The sequence below is a fragment of the Gossypium arboreum genome, chromosome 13 (assembly GCF_025698485.1).
Source record: "Gossypium arboreum isolate Shixiya-1 chromosome 13, ASM2569848v2, whole genome shotgun sequence".
In the NCBI taxonomy this organism is placed as follows: Eukaryota; Viridiplantae; Streptophyta; class Magnoliopsida; order Malvales; family Malvaceae; genus Gossypium; species Gossypium arboreum.
In genome coordinates, this window is record NC_069082.1 from 67,185,200 (window position 1) to 67,210,239 (window position 25,040).

Genomic DNA, 25,040 nt, shown 5'->3' on the forward strand with positions numbered 1-25,040 from the left:
GTTAGAGCACCTGCAATGACCTATGCTATCCGTGCTCGTGAATAGGCATCCTCCCCCGATGTAATTATGGGTACATTTTCTCTTCATGATGTTAATGTTATTGCTTTGATTGATCCGGGTTTGACCCATTCCTATGTTTGCATGAAATTGATGCCTAGTATGAACATGTCCATAGAGTCTACAAGATTTGTGATTAAAGTATCGAATCTATTGGGTCAGTATGTATTAGAAGACAAAGTATGTAAAAATTGCCCTTTGATGATTAGAGGTTACTATTTTTCAGCCAATTTCATGTTATTGCCATTTGATGAGTTTGATGTGATTCTTGGTATGGATTGGTTGATTGCGCATGACATGACAGTGAGTTGTGGAAAGAAATTCATTGAGTTGAAATGCGAAAATGGTGAAATTCTTCGGGTTAATTCAGATGAGTCAGATAGTTCAATTGCCATGATTTCTGTTATGTCTGCTCAGAAATGCTTGAGAAAAGGATATGAAGCTTATCTTTCTTTTGTGTTGAATACTAAAGATCCAAAGTTGAAAATTGAATCAGTGCATGTGGTATGTGAGTTTCCTGATGTGTTTCCGAAAGAACTACCAGGTTTGCCTCCTATCAGAGAAGTTAAGTTTGGTATTGAATTGGTTCTGGGTACAACACCCATTTCTATTGTTCATTATAGAACAACTCTAATGGAATTGAGAGAATTGAAAGTTCAGTTGTAGGTACTAACAGAGAAAGGCTTTGCAAGACCTAGTTGTTCACCATGAGGTGCACTAGTGCTTTTCGTGAAAAAGAAAGATCATTTGATGAGATTGTGAATAGATTATCGGTAGCTTAACAAGATGGCTATTAAGAACAAGTATCCACTACCTAGAATTGACGATTTTTTTGATCAATTTAAGGGAGTTACTGTGTTCTCTAAGATAGATTTGAGATTCGGATATTATCAGTTGCGAGTTAAAGAGTCAGATGTTCCAAAGACTACTTTCCAGACTAGGTATGGCCATTATGAGTTCCTTGTGATGCCATTTGGCTTGACTAATGCTCCTGCCATTTTCATGGATTTAATGAATCGAATTTTTAGACCTTACTTGGATAAATTTGTAATTGTGTTCATTGATGATATCTTGATTTATTCTCATGATAAGACTGAGCATTCAGAGCATTTGGGAACAGTTTTTCAGACTTAAAGAGATAATCAACTTTATGTGAAGTTTAGCAAAAGTGAGTTCTGGTTACAGGAAGTTGGTTTTCTTGGACATATAGTCTCAGGTGAAGGTATTAGAGTTGATCTGAGCAAGATTTCAACCATTCTTGATTGGAAGCCTCCCAGGCATGTATCAGAGGTGATCGCATGATTTCGTGATAGATTTTAAATATTTATATTTAATCGTTCATGAAACTAACTATTATCACGATGTAGGAAAGTGTACCTATCGAACAGTAGTACAGTTTTAGCAAGACCGAATTGTCGAACCCAAGGGAACTAAAAGTACTAGTAATGACTATCTTTTTATTATCTAGCCTAAGAATAAAAAGGTTTTTATTTTAACTAACTAATTATCTAAACTAAGAATTCACAGGGAATGGAATTGGGGAATTGCTTTTGGGAAAATCGATTGAATTAAGACAACACCTAAGGAAAAATCCACCTAGACTGTACTTATTATTCTGGCTTCGAATTGGACGTTTTATTCATTTAACTTGTTCCGTAGAGATCCCTAAGTTATGTTATTATCCCTATTAAAGAATAATAACATCTAATCCGGCAAAATCTTGTCACCCTATGTCTAGGCGCGCAAACAACTCTGCTTGATTATGACAAATGTACTCTTAGACAGGGTCTATTCCTCCTTTGAATAAGAGCTTATCTTGAATCAGTATCCTGGGATATCAAAACAAGAATTAAGAACACATAATTAAGAACAAGTTAAATATTGATCATACAATTCAGAAAATAATAACAAGATTCATCTTAGGTTTCATTCTCCTTAGGTATTTAGGGGTTTTAGTTCATAACTAAATAAGAAAACATCTCAGAATAATAAAGAATACAAAACATAAAGAAAACCCAAAACTCCTGAAGGGAAAATTGAGGAGAGACCTTCAGTCTTGATGGTGAATCCAACTTCTGAGTGGATCAATCAGCTTCCTTGGAGTAATTCCTTACTCCCTATTCTGTGTCTCCCTTTTATTCCTCCTCTAGGGTGTATTTATAGGCTTTGGAATGCCTAAGAGCCCTCAAAATTAGCCTTTTCCGAATTGGGCTCAACTTGGGCTCGGCAGGGACACGCCCGTGTGCGATTATTTCAGGTCATGCTCGAGCTTGCCAAATTAATACGGCCATGTGGTTTGCCCGTGTGAGGAGGTCCAGGCCGTGTTGATTTCGTACTCTGGCCCATTTTCTCCAGTTTTTACCCGTTTCTCATTCCTTTCGCACTCCTATGCTCTCCTAAGTATAAAACATGAAATTAAAGCATTAGGAGCATCGAATTCACCAATTCTAATAGGAAATCATCCAGAGAATGCGTTAAACATGGGGTAAAAAATATGTATAAATTACAGTTTATCAAATACCCCCACACTTAAGAATTTGCTTGTCCTCAAGCAAAATTCTCAACTCATAATCAAAATAAATTCTTCTCAACTTATAATTTCTATCGATAATATCTCAAAATAATTCATAAGTAATCATACATTGAGAATTCAACTAAAAGAACATAAAAGTTTCAAACATTCCAAGTTGAGCATTTTCTCCTAAAATCATAGGTGTCTCTCCTCATTTAAGTAATTACCTTTGATTCGGAATATCGCAGAGTTTCACATCTTCACTAAAGATTCACTTAAATCACTCGAGGTGTTTTAAGGACAATAAATGAAGCACTTAATAGTCAATAATGAAAAGTCATTACCATTTGCATGAAATTCAAATCTCCACCATTGATAAATTAAGATGAAACATCAATCAAAAGGTCTTTAGAGGGTTGTAATGAGGCTTGGTTAGGGAGTGCGGTCACAAGCTGAAAGAAAGGGTTAGAATCAAGATTGAATTGAAAAATTGCCTAACTAGAAAAAGAGTTAATCATCACTTGCGTACAACAGAGCTTCTTCTCAGAATATGGAATTACTAATGTGTATACATAGTTTTTTCTTTTAAAAAAGAAAGTTAAATAACATAGACTAACTATTAAGAATAAGACATAGCTAAGCAATTTATTCAACTCAAATCTCGACAAAAATAGGGATTAATTTAGGGGATTTCAACAATAATGGGTTAAGGGTTAATATTAAGGGTAATACAAGAAATGGCTTGTTAGGCTCAAGGGGGTTTACTAAGGGTTAATCGTGGAGGTAGGCTTTTCATGGCATGAGTGGGTTAATCCTAAATGCCTTAATCATTTTGACATGTCAAATCAAATGGTGTGGTCTCGACATGCATAATCAAGCAAGTTCTAGAATAACAGTTTAATACTGACGTACTCAAAGCAATAATAAAAGTGAGCATGAAAGAATTAATAGATGCTCAAAAGGCTAAAAAATCTCACAAAAATTATGGCTTTTTGATGTTTAAAACTTGTGAATTCCAACTCAAAGTAATACCTAAACTTTGGGGAAACAACCTAAGATTTTAAATTCTTAAAAATCAACTTATCATGCTTGATTCTCTAATGTATTGAGGTTTAAAAAATCAATGCATAAATGACTATGTTTTAATTCAAGATATATCAACAAAAATCATAAATCAATCAAAATTTATCCTAAATATGATATGAGAGCTTTTCAAGAGAACAAGGTAGTCATTCAGGGATTTTTCTGATAATGAAATAAATACCCCCCACACTTAAGATGTACATTGCCCTCAATGTACAAAGGTAGATATTAGAATATAAAAATAAGATAGGGGAAGAAGTGAAACTTCCTGAATTAAGAATGTATGATATTCTTAGATTGGCGAGATCGAGTATTGGAAATAAAGCTAGAGGGCAAGCATGATTCTGAATGATAAAAGGAGAGTTAAGGGAATAATCTAATAGTAGTGATAAAGATAAGCCGTGTTTAAAAAAAAATGAATCTTAAAAACTTAATAAAAGAAAAATAAAATAAAATAAGATAAATAATCGAAGTTTTCAAGTGGAAAAGTCGATGCACACGCCCATGTGGATCGTGTCCCGTCCGTGTTCGTCACGAATTGAGATGTCGTCACACGGCCTTCTGGCACGTCCGTGTGTCTAGGCCTTGTGGCTACATGATCATGTCACATGGTCGTGTCCGGCACAGTTTGCTTCTCCCAAGGTCGTGTACCTCTGCACACGCTCGTGTTATTTTGATCGTGTTGTCCACGGGTGCTAGACACGGGTGTGCCATACGCCCGTTTTAATTTATCACATCCCGTGTTGGGAAAGATAACTTTTACCCTATTTGCGCATGGCCATCTCGCACGGCCGTGTTTCTGTCCATGGTGGTCACACGGCCATAAGCATGGCCGTGTGGAGTCGAGAACTTGTTCTCCAAAGACTCTGTTAGTGACCTGGATGTTTGAAAATTGAAATTTAAATAATTTAAAACTGTTAGTACTCGGGTTGCCTCCAGAGAAGCGCTTGTTTAAAGTCTAAGCTCGACTGTTACCTTGTTGATTTATTCAAGGCGGTTTGTGGAGTTGTAGCTCCTCTTCATCGTCTTTAAAATTCTCCCTGTTATAAAGTTTGAGATGATGTCCATTTACTTTGAAAGTACAGTGTGATGGGTGACTTACCTCTATTGTGCCATATGGAAGAACAGATTGAATTAAGAAAGGTCCTAACCATCGCGATTTAAGTTTCCTGGGAAACAATTTGAGTCTCGAGTTGTATAGGAGGACAAGATCTCTGACTTCAAATTGTTTTTGTTGCTTTAGACGAGTGTCACGGCCCCGCTTTGTTGCTTCCTTGTATAGGCGTGAGTTTTCATATGCATTGGCTCGCCACTCATCAAGCTCGTTCAGCTGCATCAACCTATTTTTTCCTACAAGTTCAGGATCAAGGTTTAGAAATTTAATAGCCAAAAAGGCTTTATGCTCTAGTTCTAATGGCAAATGACAACTTTTTCCATAAACAAGTATGTAAGGTGATGTTCCTATAGGGGTCTTAAAAGCAGTTCTGTAAGCCCATAAAGCATCATCTACTTTCATTGTCCAATCTTTTCTGTTTGATTCTATTATTTTTTCAAGGATCCATTTGATTTCTCGGTTACCACTTCAACTTGTCCATTAGTTTGAGGATGGTATAGGGTGGCTGTTCTATGATGAACTCCGTATTTTTTTAGAGTTTTTTCAAATTGGGTATTACAAAAATGAGTGCCCCTGTCATTGATAATTGCTCTAGGTGTTCCGAATCTCGAAAATAGTCTTTTAAGGAAACTTACTACCAATCTAGCATCATTAGTAGGCAGAGCTTGGGCTTCCACCCATTTGGACATATAATCAACTGCTACTAAGATGTATTTATTCCCATATGAACTAGGGAATGGGCCCATGAAATCGATACCCCAATTGTCAAATATTTCACATGAAAGCATATAGTTTTGAGGCATTTCATCACGTTTGGATATGTTACCTGTCCATTGGCATTTGTCACATGAAGTAACGTACCTGTTAGCGTATTTGAATAACAAGGGCCAGTAAAAACCTGATTCAAGTATTTTATGGGCGGTCTTAGTTCCACTATAGTGTCCTCCAGTTGGCCCTGAGTGGCAATGTTCCAGAATTTTTGATGTTTCGAATCTTGTAATGCATCTTCTAATGACTTGATCTGCACATCTGCAAAAAAGAAAGGGGTCGTCCCAAAAGTAGTTTTCCACATCATTAAAGAATCGCTTCTTTTACTGGTGTGTTAACCCTTTTAGGATAATGTTAGCGGCTAAAAAGTTCGCGATATCCTCAAACCAAGGTACCTCGGAGTCAGATATAGCGAAAAATTATTCTTCAGGAAATGAATCATTTATTTCAACTTCATCTAGTTCCTCGGTATTGGAGTTCTCAAGCCTGGATAGGTGATCAACCGCGAGATTTTCAGCTCCTTTCTTATCCTGAATTTCCAAGTCCAATTCTTGCAATAGGAGAATCCATCGGATGTGTCGAGGTTTTGCATCAGTTTTAGTTAAAAGGTAGTGAAGGGCGGAATGGTCAGTGTACACAACAACTTTAGACAATATGAGATATGATCGAAATTTATCAAATGCAAAAACCACAGCTAGCAACTCTTTTTCCGTAGTAGTATAATTCTCTTGTGTGGCTGTTAGAGTTTTGCTAGCATAATAGATAGGTTGAAAATGCCTGTCTCTCCACTGTCCCAATACTGCACCTACTACAAAGTCACTCGCATCACACATTAATTCAAATGGTAAATTCCAATCAGGTGTAATTATAATTGGAGCATTAATTAATTTATCCTTTGAAGTATTAAATGCTTCTGAGCACTCCTGATTGAAATTAAAAGGTATACCTTTTTCTAGCAATTTAGTCAAAGGCTTAGCTATTTTAGAAAAATCCTTAATAAATCTTCTATAAAAACCAGCATTTGTTTCTATTTTAGATTTGTCCACCTCAATCCCTTTACTAGAAATTTTATGCCCTAATACAATACCTTCTTGAACCATGAAGTGACATTTCTCCCAGTTAAGCACAAGGTTCGTTTCCTCACATCTTATTAAAACTCGCTTTAAATTTTTAAGGCAGAGATGGAAAGAGTTACTGAATACCGAGAAATCATCCATAAATACTTCCATGATATCTTCCACGAGTTCATCGAAAATGGCCATCATACAACGCTGAAAAGTGGCAGGAGCATTGCATAATCCAAAAGCCATTCTACGAAAAGTGAACGTACAATAGGGGCATGTGAATTTCGTCTTTTCTTGATCTTCAAGAGCTATTAGGATTTGGAAGTAACCAGAGAGTCCATCTAGAAAGCAGTAGTACATGTGCCCAGATAATCTTTCCAACATTTGGTCAATGAATGGCAGGGGGAAGTGATCTTTTCTTGTGGCATCATTCAATTTCTTGTAGTCAATGCAAACTCTCCATCCCGTGACTGTCCTTGTTGGGATTAATTCATGCTTCTCGTTGGTCACAACTGTCATGCCTCATTTCTTAGGGATAACCTGTACTGGACTTACCCAAGAACTGTCAAAAATAGGATAAATAATTCCAACATCTAGAAGTTTAATTACCTCGTCTTTTACAACTTCCATCATGTTGGGGTTCAGTCGTCTTTAAGCTTGCACACACGGTTTGTATTCATCTTCCATCAAAATTTTGTGGGTGCAAAAAGAAGGGCTGATTCCTTTAATGTCAGAAATTTTCCAAGCTATGGCCTTTTTATGTTCTTTTAATGCTTGAATTAATTCCTCTTTCTCCTTGGGTTGCAAGTTAGAAGCAATGATAACTGGCAATGTAGAATTATTTCCAAGGAATGCGTATTCCAAGTGGTTTGGTAATTGTTTAAGTTCTAGTTTAGGAGGCTCTTCAATAGAGGGTTTTTGCTTAAGTTCATAATTTATTTTAATGCCCTCGTATTCTACTCGTCTTGAAGAATGCTCATTAAGTTCATCATCTGTCTCTTCTTCTTGAGCTAGATACAGTTCCGTCGTGTCGTTTTGTACAATTTCCTGAAAAGAGTCTTGAGTAGTATGATCAATAGAGTCAATAAAATAACAAGAGTCATCCTGTTCCCTAAAAAACTTCATAGCATCATAAATTTTAAAGATAATCTCCTCGTCACCTACTCTAAGTACCAATTTACCATCACCCACATTGATTACAGCCCTAGCAGTGGCTAAAAATGGGCGCCCTAAAATTATGGGCACTTCCACATCTTTATCTATGTCAAGCACAACAAAGTCAACAGGAAATATGAATTTATCTACTTTTACAAGTACATTTTCTATAATGCCCCTAGGATATTTAACAGATCTATCGTCTAATTGAATACTCATCCTAGTAGGTTTAGGTTCCCCAAGACCAAGTTGTTTGAGCATTTTGTATGGCATCAAATTAATACTAGCGCCTAAATTAGCTAGTGCTTTCTCAACATTCAGACTACCAATTAAGCAAGGGATAGTAAAACTTCCTGGATCTTTCAGTTTGGTTGGCAGCTTGTTTTGGAGTATGGCTGAGCACTCCTCGTTGAGTTCTACTGTATATAACTCCTAAAATTTCCTTTTATTTGTTAGAAGCTTCTTCAAAAATTTTGCGTATGTAGGCATCTGCAAGATGGCTTCAACAAAAGGTAAGTTGATATGTAATTGCTTAAAAATTTCAAGAACTTACTGAATTGTGCATCAATGCGGTCTTTTTTCAATTTTGCTGGGTATGGAACTGGAGGTTTATATTCCTTTGACACTAGTTTGTCACTATTTTCGGGTTTTCCTTCCCCCCTTCCGCTTACCACGGCTTCTTGTGTTAGCTTCTTTTCAGATTCTGCTAAGACTTTCCCACTCCTTAGTGTAACTACTTTCACATGCTCTTTTGATTTGGTGTTACTAGGTAAACTTCCTAGTGGTCTTTCTAAAATCAGTTTGGATAGCTGGCCTATCTAAGTTTCGAGCCCTTGGATCGAAGCTTGTTAATTTTTAAGTGCTATCTCGGTGTTCTAAAAATGGGTTTTTGATACTGAGATAAAATTTGTGAGCATCTCTTCAAGGTTCGGTTTCTTTTCCTGTTGGTAGGGTGGTTGTTGGTAGCCTAGAGGTGGTTGTGGTCTTTGATTTCCTTGACTACCCCACAAGAAATTGGGGTAGTTCCTCCAACTTGCATTGTAAGTGTTGCTATATGGATTGTTTTGAGGTCGAGGATTATTACCCATGTAATTTAATTGCTCCTTATCGATGTTGTGGCTATAAGGTTGGTATTCCGAATGGCTTGTTCCACCTCCTCTTACTTTGCACTGCATTACTGGGTGAACCTGTGAAGAACTAGGAAAACTATCAATTTTCTTATTCAAGAGTTCTACCTGATTAGAGAGCATGGTGACCAAATCGACGTTATAAACACCAGCTGTTTTTGTTGGCTTTGCCTCATGACTTGCAACTGATAGTTATTCAATGACATCTCCTCTATGAACTCATAAGCATCTCCAGGTGTTTTATTTTTGATGGTTCCGCCAGCAGCTGTGTCAACCATTTGCCGAGTCGAAGGATTCAGGCCATTATGGAATGTTTGAACCTTAAGCCAAAGCGGTAACCCATGGTGAGGGCACCTTCTCAAAAGGTCCTTGTATCTCTCCTATGCATCGTAGAGTGTTTCTAAATCCATCTGCACAAAAGAAGAGATATCATTACGTAATTTAGCCATTTTAGCCGGCGAAAAATATTTTAAAGAAATTTTTCGATCATTTGTTCCCAAGTAGTGGTTGACCCTCGTGGTAATAAGTTCAACCACTGTTTAGCTTTGTTCCTCAACGAAAAAGGGAATAATCGAAGATGAATGGCATCATCAGAAACACCATTAATTTTAAATGCATTGCATAGTTCTAAGAAGTTGACTAAATGAGCTTTGGGATCCTCATCCTGCAAACCATTAAACTGAACAAATTTCTGTATCATTTGAATAGTGTTAGGTTTTAGTTCAAAAGTATTTGCAGCTTCAACAGGTCTAACTATGCTTGATTCAGTTCCTGTTAAAGAAGGTTTAGCATAATCATACATAGTGCGTGGAGCAGGATTTTCATTAGCCGTAATTGCAGGAGGTAGCTAATTGTCTTGGTTTTCAGCCATATCTTCAGTTGGGGGTTGAGTATCATCTTCTTACTCGTTCTTTGTGTATCTTAGGCTTCGCCTTATTTCTCTTTGCTTTCTGCGAACTGTGCGATCAATTTCTTTGTCAGAAAGTAGTGGTCCTGACGGGTTTCTTCTCGTCATAAACTATAAAAACCTGCCAGAAGAAAGAAAAAGAAAATTAGTAAATTAGAATAAAATCAAAAAAATTAGATTGCAAGAAAAATAAATGGCTAAAGTAATAAAAATTGAGTGTTCCTAATATTTTAGTTCACCGGCAATGGTGCCAAAAACTTGACCGTGTGATTTCATGATAGGTTTTAAATATTTATAATTAATTGTTCTTGAAACTAACTATTATCGCGATGTAGGCAAGTTTACCTATCGAACAGTAGTATAGTTTTAGCAAGAAAAGATTGTCAAACCCAAGGGAACTAAAAGTACTAGTAATTGTCTTTTTATTATCTAGCCTAAGAATAAAGAGGTTTTTGTTTTAACTAACTAATTATCTAAACTAAGAATTCACAGAGAATGGAATTGGGGAATTGCTTTTGGGAAAATTGATTGAATTAAGACAATACCTAAGGAAAAATCCACATAGACTGTACTTGTTATTCTGGCTCCGAATCGGACGATTTATTGATTTAACTTGTTCCGTAGAGATCCCTAAGTTATGTTATTATCCCTATTCAAGACTAATAACGTCTAATCCCTAGATTGAATAATTGAGACTTTTCTCTAACTAATTAACACCCTAGGGTTGCATTAACTCGATCTATGGATCCCCTTATTAGGTTTCACCCTAATCCGGTAAAATCTTGTCACCCTATGTCTAGGCGCGCAAACAACTCCATTTGATTATGAAAAACGTACTTTTAGACAGGGTTTATTCCTCCTCTGAATGAGAGCTTATCTTGAATCAGTATCCTGGGATATCAAAACAAGAATTAAGAACACATAATTAAGAACAAGTTAAATATTGATCATACAATTCAGAAAATAATAACAAGATTCGTCTTAGGTTTCATTCCCCTTAGGTATTTAGGGGTTTTAGTTCATAACTAAATAAGAAAACATCTCAGAATAATAAAGAATACAAGACATAAAGAAAACCCAAAACTCCAGAAAGGAAAATTGAGGAGAGATCTTCAGTCTTGATGGTGAATCTGGCTTCTAAGATGGAGCAATCGGCTTCTTGGAGTAATTCCTTATTCCCTAATTTGTGCCTCCCTTTTCTTCCTCCTCTAGGGTGTATTTATAGGCTTTGGAGTGCCTAAGAGCCCTCAAAATTAGCCTTTTCCGAATTGGACTCAACTTGGGCTCGATAGGGACACGGCAGTGTGACACGCCCGTGTGCGATTACTTCAGGCCGTGCTCGAGCCTGCCAAATTGACACAGCCGTGTGGTATGCCCGTGGGAGGAGGTCCAGGCCGTGTTGATTTCAGACTTTGGCCCATTTCCTTCAGTTTTGGCCCGTTTCTCGTTCCTTTCACTCTCTTATGCTCTCCTAAGTACAAAACATGAAATTAAAGCATTAGGAGCATCGAATTCACCAATTCTAATAGGAAATTATCCATAGAATGCATTAAACATGGGGTAAAAAATATGTATAAATTACGATTTATCAAGAGGTCAGAAGTTTTCTTTGTAACATCCTGAAATAGGGATTAGTCGGAATAGTGGTTTTGGGACTAAATTGAATAAATTGCAAAACTTGGATTCTAGAAGCAATTTGTATGAAATTTCTTTACATTATGAATTAGAAGGTCTTGGAGAGCAATTTGCCCAAATTCTAAATTTTTGGACAAAAATGGGCTTGCATAGATGAAATTTTAAAGAAAGGGCATAAGGACATTTTGGTCATTTAATCATTTTAATGAATTAAAATGGGAAAAATAAAGCCAAAATCAGCCATTTTCTCCTTCATCTAGCCAAAAATTTGGGGTTCTCCATAGCTAGGGTTTCAAGCTTTCCAAGCTCAATAGTAAGTGCTGCCAAGCCTCGTTTTTCATACTTTGTATTTTCGAAATCCCAGTAACTTGCTCTCTCTATTTCTACCCATATTACATGATAGGGTTCATGTTTAAAAATTTACACATCCATGAGTTGCTTGTATTTTGATGGATTATGGAGGAATATGAAAGATGAATGTGTATTAAACATCTTTTCCTAGTTGATTTTCATGAAAAACCCTTTATAGGGACTATTTTGCAAAAGATGTAAATGTGTGGTAGAAATGAGAAACTAATTGAAAATGTGGGCTACCATAAGAAGGAGAACTGTCCGGCTAGGCTTGGGTAAGATAGAAAGTGCATGTGTTTCATTATACGAGCCTAAGGACTAAATCGTAAAAATGAGAAAGGTTAGGGGCAAAACGATCATTTGGACCGGGGGTAGATATTAAACTTGAAATGTATAATGTGGGGTATTAATGAGTTAATTTTTTGGATATAGACCCCGAGGAACAAATTCCGGAGGTCGATTGTGGTAAACACAAGGTTTTGGAATAACCTAAACATAACTTTGAAAAGAATACCAGGTAAGTTCGGATAACTTAAAGTAAACCCCTAATGTGTTTAATTGTATGATTTATGAATGTATGATGATTGTATTTATTTTTGGCATGAATATCATAGAAATGCATATTTGATGACGACATGTGAAAAATGTCTCGGATGAGGTTGAGAAAGGGAATTTGATGGATAAACCCTCATTGACATGTGTAAAGAGATCCTGCATGTGTTGCAGTAAGGATTTAGCCCGGACGGGTAATTCGTGATCTCAAGTATGAAAAGGATCTAGCCTGGATGCGTGTTCCTTAAATGATCAAGCCTCCCGAAGAATATGTGTGCATTATGAATTTAGCCCGGACAGGTAATCCGATTAGGGTCTGAATTTAGCCTGGATTGGTAATTTAGATCCGAGCTCATTAAGGTTGTTTGTCATTATAAGGAATTTTGTCTGGACAGGTAATCCCGACATCACCTTATGAGTTCATGATATGGGGGATTTAGCCTGGACTAGTAAACCTGCCATGAGATGTGAGGTTCGCGGAAGTGTATATATTGAAATGATCATTTGTAAGATGACGGATAATGGGTATTCTATCAAGATTTCCTAGAAACTCAACGGGATTAATATGATGTATGTTAATAAGATGATAAATGATGAGCTCATCTATATAAATTACATGATGCTTTGATATATAACTAACTCATTGATTGAGTGCTTGTGATAGGGAACCCTTTCATAATTGATGGTTCCATGATTTAAATGTAGATGTATGCTAATTTCTCGATAAGTTTACTTTCTGGTTATTCGAGCTTACTAAGCATGAAAATGCTTACCCCTCCCTTTTTTCCCGTCTCACAGAGCTCAAGGACTCATAAGGACTGGAAGACAATTGGAGAGTCAACACACTATCAACTAAACAAGCTTTGGTATAAAGAATCTATTTATTTTGTTCAATGGCATGTATAGTATTTTTGAGTATTTTGTTATATGTTTCATTTGATTTGCCAAGTAAAGGCATGTAAAAATATGTTTATCTCTTTGTATATGGCCATGAAAATTGGCTCAATTTAAGTAGGCTATGACCTATGATTTTATGCATGGTTTTAATTACAAGTGATGGGTCGTTACCAATTGGCAATGAGTCACATGAACGAGCCAATTTCAAACGAATTAAAGTAACATGGGAACCCATAACACTAAAGGGGAAATAACCATTTATGTATGAAACCAATGATATGAGGTTTCCATACAACTATTTTCATTAAGATTATTTACAAGTGTAAAATTATGTTTTCTCTCAAACTTGGTAACCACTAAGCACAAGTAGTAGACAGGGGTGATTAAAGGCTTGGAAAATAGCCTAATAGAGTCCACATGGTTGGACATACGGGCGTGTGTCTAGGCCGTGTGTGGCACACGGTTCCCTCCCATGGGCGTGTGCCATGGCCGTGTGTCACCTGCACTTAGAATTTTAGCACAAAGTTGTACACGGGTGTGCCACACGGGCGTGCGCCATGGCCGTGTTAAAATGATAGTGTCGTCTATGTGCCGGCAGCAGGAGCATGTGCCATGGCTGTGTTGATAAGTCAGTGTCGCCCACGGCTAAAGGGCATGGGCGTGCCCCAAGTCACACGGGCGTTTGAGTCCGCATGGCCTACCTACACGGGCGTGTGACACTTTATGATAGGGAAAAATTTCCTAAAGAGCCCAAGGTTTATCGAACGTACCCAAATTTGTCCCGCTCTACTTCTAGGTATGTTATAGGCCTCGAAGGCCTATATAAGGGACGACTGTTCATGGATGAAAAGCTTAAAATTTGAGTAAAATTTGGTGACCAATTTGGTACGTTTCAAAATGAAAAGTCCTGGTAATGCCTCGAACCCTATCCCGACGTCGAGTATGGGTGAGGGGTGTTACATTCTTGGTCTCGTTGGTTATTATAGACTATTTGTAGAGGGATTTTCCATGATAGCTACTCCATTGACAAGATTGCTATAGAAAGATGTCAAGTTTGAATGGACTGAAAAGTGTTAGCAGAGTTTTGATAAGTTAAAGGCATTGTTGACTTAAGCTCCTATCTTAGTACAACCAGAACTGGGTAAAGAGTTCGTGATTTATAATGATGCGTCCTTGAAGGACTACGCTGTGTACTTATGCAAGAAGGAAAGGTAATTGCTTATGCCTCTAGACAGCTAAAGCCAAATGAGAAAAATTATCCGATACATGATTTAGAACTAGCTGCCATTGTATTTGTGTTGAAATTCTAGAGACATCACTTGTATGGTGAGAAGTGCCAAATATTTACTAATCATAAAAGTTTGAAATACTTGATGACTCAGAAAGATTTGAACTTGAGTCAAAGAAGATGGCTAGAGTTGATTAAAGATTATGAACTAGTGATCGATTATCACCCTGGTAAGGAAAACGTAGTTGTTGATGCTTTGAGTAGAAAATCTTTATTTGCATTAAGAGCTTTGAACACTAGTTTAACCTTATCGGATGATGGTTCTATCCTAGCCGAATTAAGAGCTAAGCCAATGTTTCTTAAAGAAATTAGTGAAGTTCAGAAAGATGACAGTGAGTTGCAAGCCAAAAGAGCTCTGTGTGAGTCGTGTATAGAGTCAGATTTTCAGATCAATTCTGACGGTTGTTTAATGTTCAGAAATCGAATATGTGTACCAAAGAATGATGAGCTTGTTCGAAAGATTTTAGAGGAAGCACATACCAGTTCCCTGTCTATTCATCTAGGTAGTACAAATATGTATAATGATTTAAAAAAATGTATTAGTGGGTAGGAATGAAGAGAGATATCTCAGAGTTTGTTTCTAGATGCTTGATCTGTCAGCAGGTAAAAGCCGAACATCAGGTACCTTCAGGTTTATTGCAGCCTGTGTTAGTTCCTGAGTGGAAATGGGATCGAGTTGCCATGGATTTTTTGACAGGATTGCCGTTGACACCGAGAAAGAAAGATGCGGTATGGGTTGTGATTGATAAGCTAATGAAGTCGGCTCATTTTATTCCAGTTCGTATAGATTATTCACTTGACAAGTTGGCTGAGTTATATATTTCAGAGATAGTCAGACTACATGGAGTATTGTTATCGATTATTTTAGATAAAGACCCGAGATTCACTTTGCAATTTTGGAAGAAGTTACAGGAAGCTTTAGGCACAAAGTTGAGTTTTTGTACAGCTTTCCATCCTCAGATCGATGGTCAGTCAGAGAGAGTTATTCAGATACTTGAGGATATGCTCAGATGTTGTGTCTTAGAATTTCAAGGTAGTTGGGAGAAATATTTGTTGTTGGTAGAGTTTGCTTATAATAATAGTTACCAATCGAGTTTTAAAATGGCACCTTATGAAGCTTTGTATAGACGTAAATGTCGCACACCTTTGTATTGGACAGAGATTAAAGAAAATCAGATTTACGAGGTTGATTTAATTAAAGAAACTTAAGAGAAAGTGAAAGTTATCAAATATTGCTTGAAAGCAGCTTCAGGTAGACAGAAGTCTTATGTAGACTTGAAAAGAATAGAGATTGAGTTTCAACTTGGTGACAAAGTGTTCTTGAAAGTATCCTATCGAAGAATGTCTTTAAATTTGGCAAGAAAGGCAAACTAAGTCCACGTTTTATTGGACCATTTGAGGTGACTGAAAGAGGTGGACCATTAGCATATCGGTTAGCTTTGCCGCTAGAGTTAGAGAAGATTCATGATGTGTTCCATGTGTCCATGTTACGCCATCACCCTTCTGATCCTTCACATGCGATTTCATAGACAGAGGTTGAGATTCAGCAAGATATGACTTATGGTGAGCAACTAAGGAACAAAAGTATTGCACTTGTGAAAGTATTATGGAATAGGCATGGGGTAGACCAGGCTACATGGGAGCCTGTAAAGGTTATGCAAAAATAGTATCCAAATCTTTTCACAAGTAAGATTTTTAAGGACGAAAATCCCTAAAGGGGGGAGAAATGTAACATCCCAAAATAGGGCCTAAATGGAACAATGGTTATGAAACCATGAATCCGAGATAAAAAATTTTATTCTAATTAATTTTTATAATTTACCGAGTGATTAGATGCATGTGTTAAGAGTATTGATGGAAAATTTTATAGATAGCATGCTTAATTTACCTACTAGGGCTTAATTACAAAAGTTGATAAATATGAGTTTTAGATGCTAAAAGATTAAATTGAAGAGTATAATTGAAGTAGAGGTCCTTAGATGGTAATTAAACCATTAGGTTTTCGTGGACAAAAATGGACATACATAGATAAAAATAACTAAAGTTTTAATGAAGGGTATTTTAGTCATTTGGTAATTAAAAGATGAAAAAAGGGAAAAAGATGGCAAAATGTGCCCATCTTCTTCATTAGGCCAAAATTTCAAGGGTTCTTCATAGCTAAGGTTTTGTCAAGCTTCCAAGCTTCATAGTAAGTGATTCCAAACCCTGTTTTTAATGTTCTTTACATTTTTGAACTCCCGGTAACTTGATTTAGCTTATTCTAGCAATAATTTAACCTAGGGTTCATATTTGGAAAAATACCCATAGGTGAAATGTGTTTATTTTGATGTTTTATGGTAGAATATGAAGCTTGAAATTATGTTAAACGACTTGAGATAAACGATTTTAAGCGAAAACGAGTAAAACGACATAATCGGTAAAAATATCTAATGGTCATAAGTACATGTTAGAGTGGGAATTTGATGTTGCCGTAGGTAAATAAATGATCAGCATGTTATAAAACATAAAAATTAGGGATAAAGTTTCATTTTTTAGCCTTAGGGAAAAAGTGTAAATATGCAAAAGTTTAGGGGCAAAATCATAATTTTGCCAAAGTTAGATTTAAGGACTGTTTTGATAAATGTGAATATTATATAAGTTAAATTTTCTATTATAGATCAAGAAGAACGAAATTTGGGGTTAGACCAAGGAAAGAAAAAGGTTGAGGACTAAATCAAAATATTTGATCGTATTTTGTATCGAGGTAAGTTTGCGTTAAATAAATGCAATGTTTTATTATTTATAATTAATGATGTTATTTTTGAGCATCTATATATTTATTTTGTAAATTTATTCCTTGATGATTCAAGAAAGAATTGACGGAGAAATTATATTTAAAAGTCCAGGTTGAACCTTAAGAATGTGTAGGATACAAATGTCATGACATTAGGGTTTAAGGAAACCAAGTAAGACCAAGCCAAGGCATGGAATTGGTAAGTTTTACAAGGAAATGAAATCATGTAAGACCATGTCAAGACATGGCAATGGTGAGTTCATAAGGTAAGGATACCACGTAAGACCATGTCAAGACATGGAAATGGTAAGTTTAAAAAGGAAAGGTACCTGTGTATCCTTAGTATTCCAAATGGTTAAACAAAAAAATTTAAAGAGTGCCAAAGGGAAGGGAAGGTAACATAAGTCCATATTCAAAAGGTTCAGGTTATCTTGATAATTCATTTATAATGTTGTTCTTTGTTTACATGCAAACTTACTAAGCTTTATTCTTACTCCCTTTCTTTTCTCTCTTTTTTATAGTATTGCAAAGCCAACTCGAAAAATCGTAAGGACTTCGGAGATTGCCTCACACTATCAATGAGCTACTTGGTATTTTGTGACTAGAAATACTTTAAGTTATGACATGTATAGGGACTTGGCTATTTTGTGTGTATGTCCTTATGATATGATTAAAAAATGGCATGTGAATACTTGGTCATGATTAGCTTATGATATAATTAAATAAGAACATGTCTTGGTATTATGTATGAATAAATGAGGTTTGATGCAAAGAAATTATGAAGGAGTAAAAGTTGGCCATGGAATAGTTAGGAAACAACAGCAGTAATGTAGTTTTGAAAAATCACTAAAAATTATAGAAATGAAATTAAATGGTGAATGATATATATAATTAAATATTATTGAGTCTATTTTCATAGGAAAGAAACAGAGCAAGAAAAGGAAGTCTATATTCTGAGATATTTTAATTTTTGTAAAACTAGTTCAGAGTGACTCCATAATCCCCTATTCCAAATTTTGAAAATCACTAAAAATTTTACAAAAAGAATTATAAGTCATAGTTTATATTTCTAGATTCCTTAGTGAGTTTATTTTCATTAGAAATAAACAAAAACATTATCTGAATTCTGTATAATGAGATAATCCATTTTTAGTAAAGAGAGGTCAGGTCCACTAAACTGGAAAACATTAGAACATTTAATGAATAAACTGTACTAATTAGCCAAACCAAAAATTCTAAAAAACTTATGGTAAGAAGATATATGAGTTTACTGTCAATGAAAATTTACAGATTTAAAATTTGAATTTTGTAACTCGAGTTATAATTAATTTAGTGACTATTACATAGATGGACAGTTTTATTTTGAATAGTGAAATAAATTGTTTTGATTTGTGTAAGTAATCAAAAAATTTTTAATGTACCCGGTTTGGTCCCGAACCGTTCCAATTGCACGTTTTAGGGCCTCGAAGGAACTTTTTAGGGATTTATTGGATGAATGCGAGCGAACTAATTTTTAAAAGTAAAAAAAAAATTATGCCCGAACCAGTAAGATAAGTCTAGTAACGCCTCGTGCTCGACTCTAAGGATGGTCTTGGGTAAGGGGTGTTACACAACACCGCAACATGGCCTCTAAGATCTGAATCACTCTTTTCGACTGACCGTCAGTTTGCGGGAGAAATGTCGTGCTAAAACTCAACTTTGTTCCTAGTGCCTTTTGTAACTTTTTCCAAAACCTCGAGGTAAATCTCGGGTCCCGATCTGAAATAATAAATAATGGCACTCCATGAAGCCTCACGATCTCGGATAGTATAAGTCGGCCAATCTTTTAAGGGAGTAGTCAATCGTACTGGTATGAAATGTACCGACTTTCTTAGCCTATCCACAATAACCCAAACAACATGTTTTTTCTTCGAGGTTAATGGCAAACCCGTCACGAAATCCATGGTAATCCAATCCCACTTCCACTCAGGGATCGTGATAGGCTGAAGTAGACCTGAAGGCACCTAATGTTTAGCCTTCACTTGCTGACACACTAGACACTTGGACACGAACTCTGAAATGTCTCTTTTCATCCCCGACCACCTGTAGACTTTCCTCAAGCATTGTACATTTTCACACTACCTGGGTGGACAGACAAACAACCATTATGTGCTTCTTGTAGAATCTTTTGAATAAGCTCATTATCTTTGGGTACACAAACTCTATCTTTGAACATTAGAGATCCATCCATGCCAATCCAAAAATCTGATTCAATCCCCGACTCACACTAAGTTCTCTTAACCTGCAAATCTTTGTCACTGTTCTGAGCTTCACGGATTTCTTACAGAAACATCGGTCTAGCTCTCAACTCTTCCAGAACTGAACCATCATCTAACAATGCCAAATTGGCATTCAATGCTCTCAATACAAAAAACAATTTTCTACTCAATGCATCGGCGACCACATTTGCCTTTCTTGGGTGGTAGTCGATAATAAACTCATAATCCTTTAATAGCTCTAACCATCATCGTTGCCTTAGGTTCAACTCCTTTTGAGTCATCAAGTACTTAAGACTCTTATGATCGGTGAATACTCGGCATTTCTCACCATACAAATGGTGTCTCCAAATCTTCAATGCGAACACTACAGTCACTAGTTCCAAGTCATGGGTCAGGTAATTTCTCTCGTGTGGCTTTAGTTGTCTTGAGGCATAGGCTATAACCTTGACTTCTTGTATAAGCACACACCCCAAACCATTCAAGGAGGCGTCGCTATATATCACAAATTCCTTGCCCGACTCCGATTGTACTAACACTGGAGCTTTGGTCAACAAAGCCTTTAGCTTCTCGAAACTTTGTAGGCACTTTTCTATCCATTCGAACTTGACATCTTTCTGTAATAGCCTCGTCATTGGAGTAGCGATCATAGAAAACCCTTGAACAAACCTTCTATAATACCCGACCAAGCCCAAGAAGCTTCGAACCTCAGTCAAATTCTTCGGCGGTTTTCACTCAACAATAGCTGAGATCTTCCTTGGGTCAACTCTAATCCCATCACCCGACATAATGTGTCCTAAAAATCTGACCTCCTTAAGCCAAAATTCACTCTTACTGAACTTGGCGTACAATTTCTTGTCTTTCAAGGTCTGTAACACAGTTCTCAAATGCTCCGAATTCAACTTCCCTAACTGGAGGTAATCTGGGTAACTCTTTCAGGAACACATATATAAACTCACAAACCACTGGTATCGATCCAATCTTCGACTCAGACACTTGAGTATTCAACACGAAAGTTAGATAAGCCTCATATCTTTTCTTCAAATATTTTTCAGTAACCAAGGACAATATCACCACAAGCGGTTTATTCAGTTCATTTGGTCTAACCCGAAGGACATTCCCGTCTTTACATTTCAACTCAATAACTTTTCTCCCACAGTCCACTACAACACTATGAGAAGTCAACCAATCTATCCCAAGGATTGCATCAAATTCATTAAATGACAATAACATTAAGTTAGCCGGAAAACAATGACCTCTAATTGTCAAAGGACAATTTCTACACACTTGGTCTACAAGCACATTTTTACTTAAGGGGTTAGAAACTTTTATCACAAACTCTGTGGGCTTTACTAACATGTTCATACAAGGTATCAATTCCATGCAAATATAGAAGTGGGTCGACCCCGGGTCAATTAAAGCAACAACAGATATTTCATGGATAGAAAAGGTACCCATAATTACGTTGAGAGACTCTGCCTCTTCACGAGCACGAATTGTAACAGTCCCGTTTTAACCTTAGTCGGAATAGTAGTTTCGGGACCACATCTGAGTCTAAAAAAATATATTTTAATATTATTTTCTGTGTCTGTGATATATGAATTTACATCTGTGAAATTTCTGTGATTTAATTTATCTGTTTCTGTGCTTAATTATGAAAAAGGATTAAATTGCATAAAGTATAAAAGTTGAATGCTAGATGCTAAAGCACCTATTTGGCTTGGCTTTTAAAATAAAGGTCCTTGCATGCCAATTGGACCTTTATACTAATGCATAGACAAGTATGGACACTAGTGGATGGAATTTTTAATTGTTAATTAAAGGGCAAAATTGGAAAATGCATATTAATGTATATTTTAATAAAATAAACATGAAATGTCCATGAATATTACTTCATCTTTGGCAAAAAATTCAAAGAAAAAAGAAAGGAAAAAAAGAACAAGCTAGGTTCGGCCTTGTCCAAGCTTGATTAAGGTTAGAATTTTTGTTCTGTTTTTGATAATTTTTACGTTTCTGTGATCGTTACTTCGTGTTCTTCAAAAACCATGTCTAAATTTTGTTTTTGTTGAAGATTATGAAATGTGTCATTCATGATTATATGAGCTTTGTGATGTTTTTATATGGATTATGAAAGATATGTGTGAGATTATCAAGCTTTGTCTATGAATTTTGATGAAATAGAGCTAATAGAGCTAAATTGTGAAAATGAGGTTTTGAAGGACTAAATTGTGAATTAAACATGTTGTATGGACTTAAATGAGATTCATGAAAATTCGGCTAAGCTTGTGTACAAGCAAATTTTATGTAATTGTGATTTTATGGAAAATGGACTAAATTGTCAAAGTGTGAAAATATAAGGGCTAAAATGTAAAATGCCCTAAATATGTGTATATGGATTAAATTGAATGAAATGAATGATTGAATGGTTGAATTTGTATTGTATTAGATCAAGAACAAAGAAAATCGGACTTAGATCTCGGGAAGTCCAAAACAATTGAATAGTCAACTCGTTTTATCTGAAATTCGTTCGAGGTAAGTCAAATTACAATTATGTGTTAATTGAAATAAATTCTGCACATATAAACTATAACCTATATTGGATGGCCTTGAGTGCCGGATAAATATATTGGAGTAAAGTATGATATTATGTTAGTATTTGAAAAGCTCTATATGTTCTAAGAAAAGTTGACATCTGTCTGAGACATCGTGTAAGACCGTGTCTGGGACATAGGCCTCAATTGAGATTTACATATCAGACCATGTCTGAGACATTAGCATCGTATCTGATTTCGTGTAAAACCTTGTCTGGGACAGAGGCATCGATATTGAATTACATGTAAGACCATGTCCGGGACGTCGACATTGTACTTGTTTATGAGCATCTGTATCGTTCCTAACCCGTCTGATGATAGCATACAAAATCTGAGATTGAGTATATGAAATGTATAATCTATGCAGGTACGTTTGCATCGTACTAAATTTCTGAATATGAAAAACTCTGTCCCTGTGAAATATGTATGGAAATGAAACATGGCATATATGCAAACGAAGGAGCATGGTTAAGTTTATGAATTATTCTATGAAATGGTTATGAATGTTTGTGGTTGAATTGTACTTATATTCTTTAGTAGTTAGACCAATTGTATTTGGCTTACTAAGCTCTTTGTAGCTTACTCTGTGTGTTTACTGTCTGTTTTACAGTTATCGTAGCTACTGAAGGCTCGAGGATAGTCGAGGATCATCACCACACTATCGATCTCATTTTGGTACTTTTTGAAAGTGTTCATATTTTAAAGTATGGCATGTATAGGCTAGAAGGTTTATGTATTAAGTTTTGAATTGTAAATATAGGTTATGTAATGAAAGTTGGCTATCAAATGGTATGTTTGTGTTAAGTTTTGGTATGGTTTGACTAAGTTGTTGAATGATGATGAAATAGTTATAATAAAGCATGTTTTGAGCATGAAATTGGTTGGAAATTTTGGTATGAATGTTGTATAATATTGCTTGTAGGATTGGACCCAAAAAGGGGTGGCAAATTTGGCTTAAACCAAGCCTGCTTGGTGCCACAAGGTCACGGGACACGGGCGTGCCTTGTGGCTGTGTAAGAAAACAGTATTCACCTAAAAATCACATGGTTTCAACACACGAGCGTGTCATATGGCCGTGGGCTAAATTCAGTAGCTAGCTAAGTATCACACGGCTGTAGTACACGGGCGTGCCTATTGGCTGTGTGAAAAAGTCAGTATAGGACCTATTTTTGGCACAGTTGGCTTATATGGGTGTGTCTAGTTCCCGTGTCTGCCACACGGCCTACTCACACGGACGTGTGACTTTAACAGTTTGGAAGAATTGGTTAAGTTTTGAAAATTCTGAATAGGTTCGGTTTAGTTTCGACCTTTCCTTAAATGTATGTTGTAGGTCTCGTAGACCACTTTGATGAAGGAATTGGTGTTGAATGCTTCTATATTATTGATATATGATATTGTGATTCTAAATTGGTCCGAAATGTTCTGTCTATCTAGTAATTCCTCGTAACCCTAATCCGATGACGGTTACGAGTTAAGGGTGTTACATTTTATTAGTATCAGAGCTATGGTTTAGTCGGTTCTAGGACTACCATAGCGTATGTGAGTCTAGCTATACATGCCATATAGATAAATCTGTGATAGTGTGATGAATCCTGACATTGAAATGTGCTTTTATATAGCAATAGATCCCAATAAAACCGTAACTGACAATGTTGAAAGCAATGCGCCTGCCCTCGCTCAAGGGACGGTGCAAGATGATTCACAACCGGCTATGAGTAGTCGTGATAGGGAGGCTAAGCAAGCCTTTTATCAACTGATGAACGATTGGTTCACTCATTATATTAGAACCAATCTGACTATACAACAACCTCAACCCCCAGTTAATCCTTTTCAAATTCCTGTTATACCCTCGGTGAGTCCGGTTCAGCTAAGCAGACCACCGGTTGATAAGATTAGGAAGTATGGGGCTGAAGAATTCTAAGCTAGAACGAGTGATGATGCTGAGAGAGTTGAATTCTAGTTAGAGAATACAATACGAGTGTTTGATGAAATGTCTCTGAATCTTGAGGAATGTGTAAAATGTGTCATCTCACTTCTGAGAGATATAGCGTATCATTGGTGAAAAACTTTAATATCTGTAGTTCTGAGTGAACGGGTTACTTGGGACTTCTTCCAAGCTGAATTTCAGAAGAAATATATTAGTCAGAGATTCATTGATCAAAAACGTAAAGAGTTTCTCGAGCTTAAACAGGGTCGTATGTCTGTTACTAAATACGAACGTGAATTTGTGAGATTGAGCCAGTATGCTCGGGAATGTGTATCGAATGAAGAAATAATGTGCAAAAGGTTTGAAGATGGACTAAATAAAGATATTCATCTGTTAGTTGGGATTTTAGACATTAAAGAAATGGTAGTGCTTGTTGAGCAAGCATGTAAAGCTGAAGAATTAAGTAAAGAGAAAAGAAGAGCTGATTCTGAAGCTAGAAATGTTAGAAAGAGATCTTCGAGTAGATCATTTCAGTCTATGTCAAAGAAATTCTAAGATGATCAAAGCCGTTGAAATGCTAATGTGGGACATTCAAACCGAGATCGAGCTAGATCGTATTCGAACACCAGAGCTCCTGTTACATCTGTTGCAACTGTTGGAAATGTCCGATTTGAGAAACCTGAATGTAAACACTATGGTAAAAGACATCCGGGAAATTGTAGATTGAATGACCGAGCCTGTTTCTGATGTGGATCCCTGGATCATTTTGTAAGAGATTGTTCTGAACCCGCTGAGTAAGAAAATGTATAGAATCCAAGACCGAGTAACACCTCAGCTAGAGGTAGACCTTCCAAAAATGCAAGAAATGCAAGTAGTGGTCAAAGAGTTACTGGAGATACTGCTGTTAGATCTAAGGCCAGAGCACCTGCCAGAGCCTATGTTATATGAACTCGTGAGGAAGCTTCATCACCAAACGTGATTACT

At 36.4% G+C, this 25,040-nt stretch overlaps 1 non-coding gene across 1 annotated transcript; it reads left to right on the forward strand.

Moving 5' to 3' along the window:
• The first annotated feature begins 9,216 nt into the window (after positions 1-9,216).
• LOC128287654 (small nucleolar RNA R71) lies at positions 9,217-9,323 on the forward strand. Its single transcript, XR_008278354.1, has one exon. It is a non-coding gene; the product is annotated as a small nucleolar RNA R71 (small nucleolar RNA).
• The last annotated feature ends 15,717 nt before the right edge of the window (positions 9,324-25,040 follow it).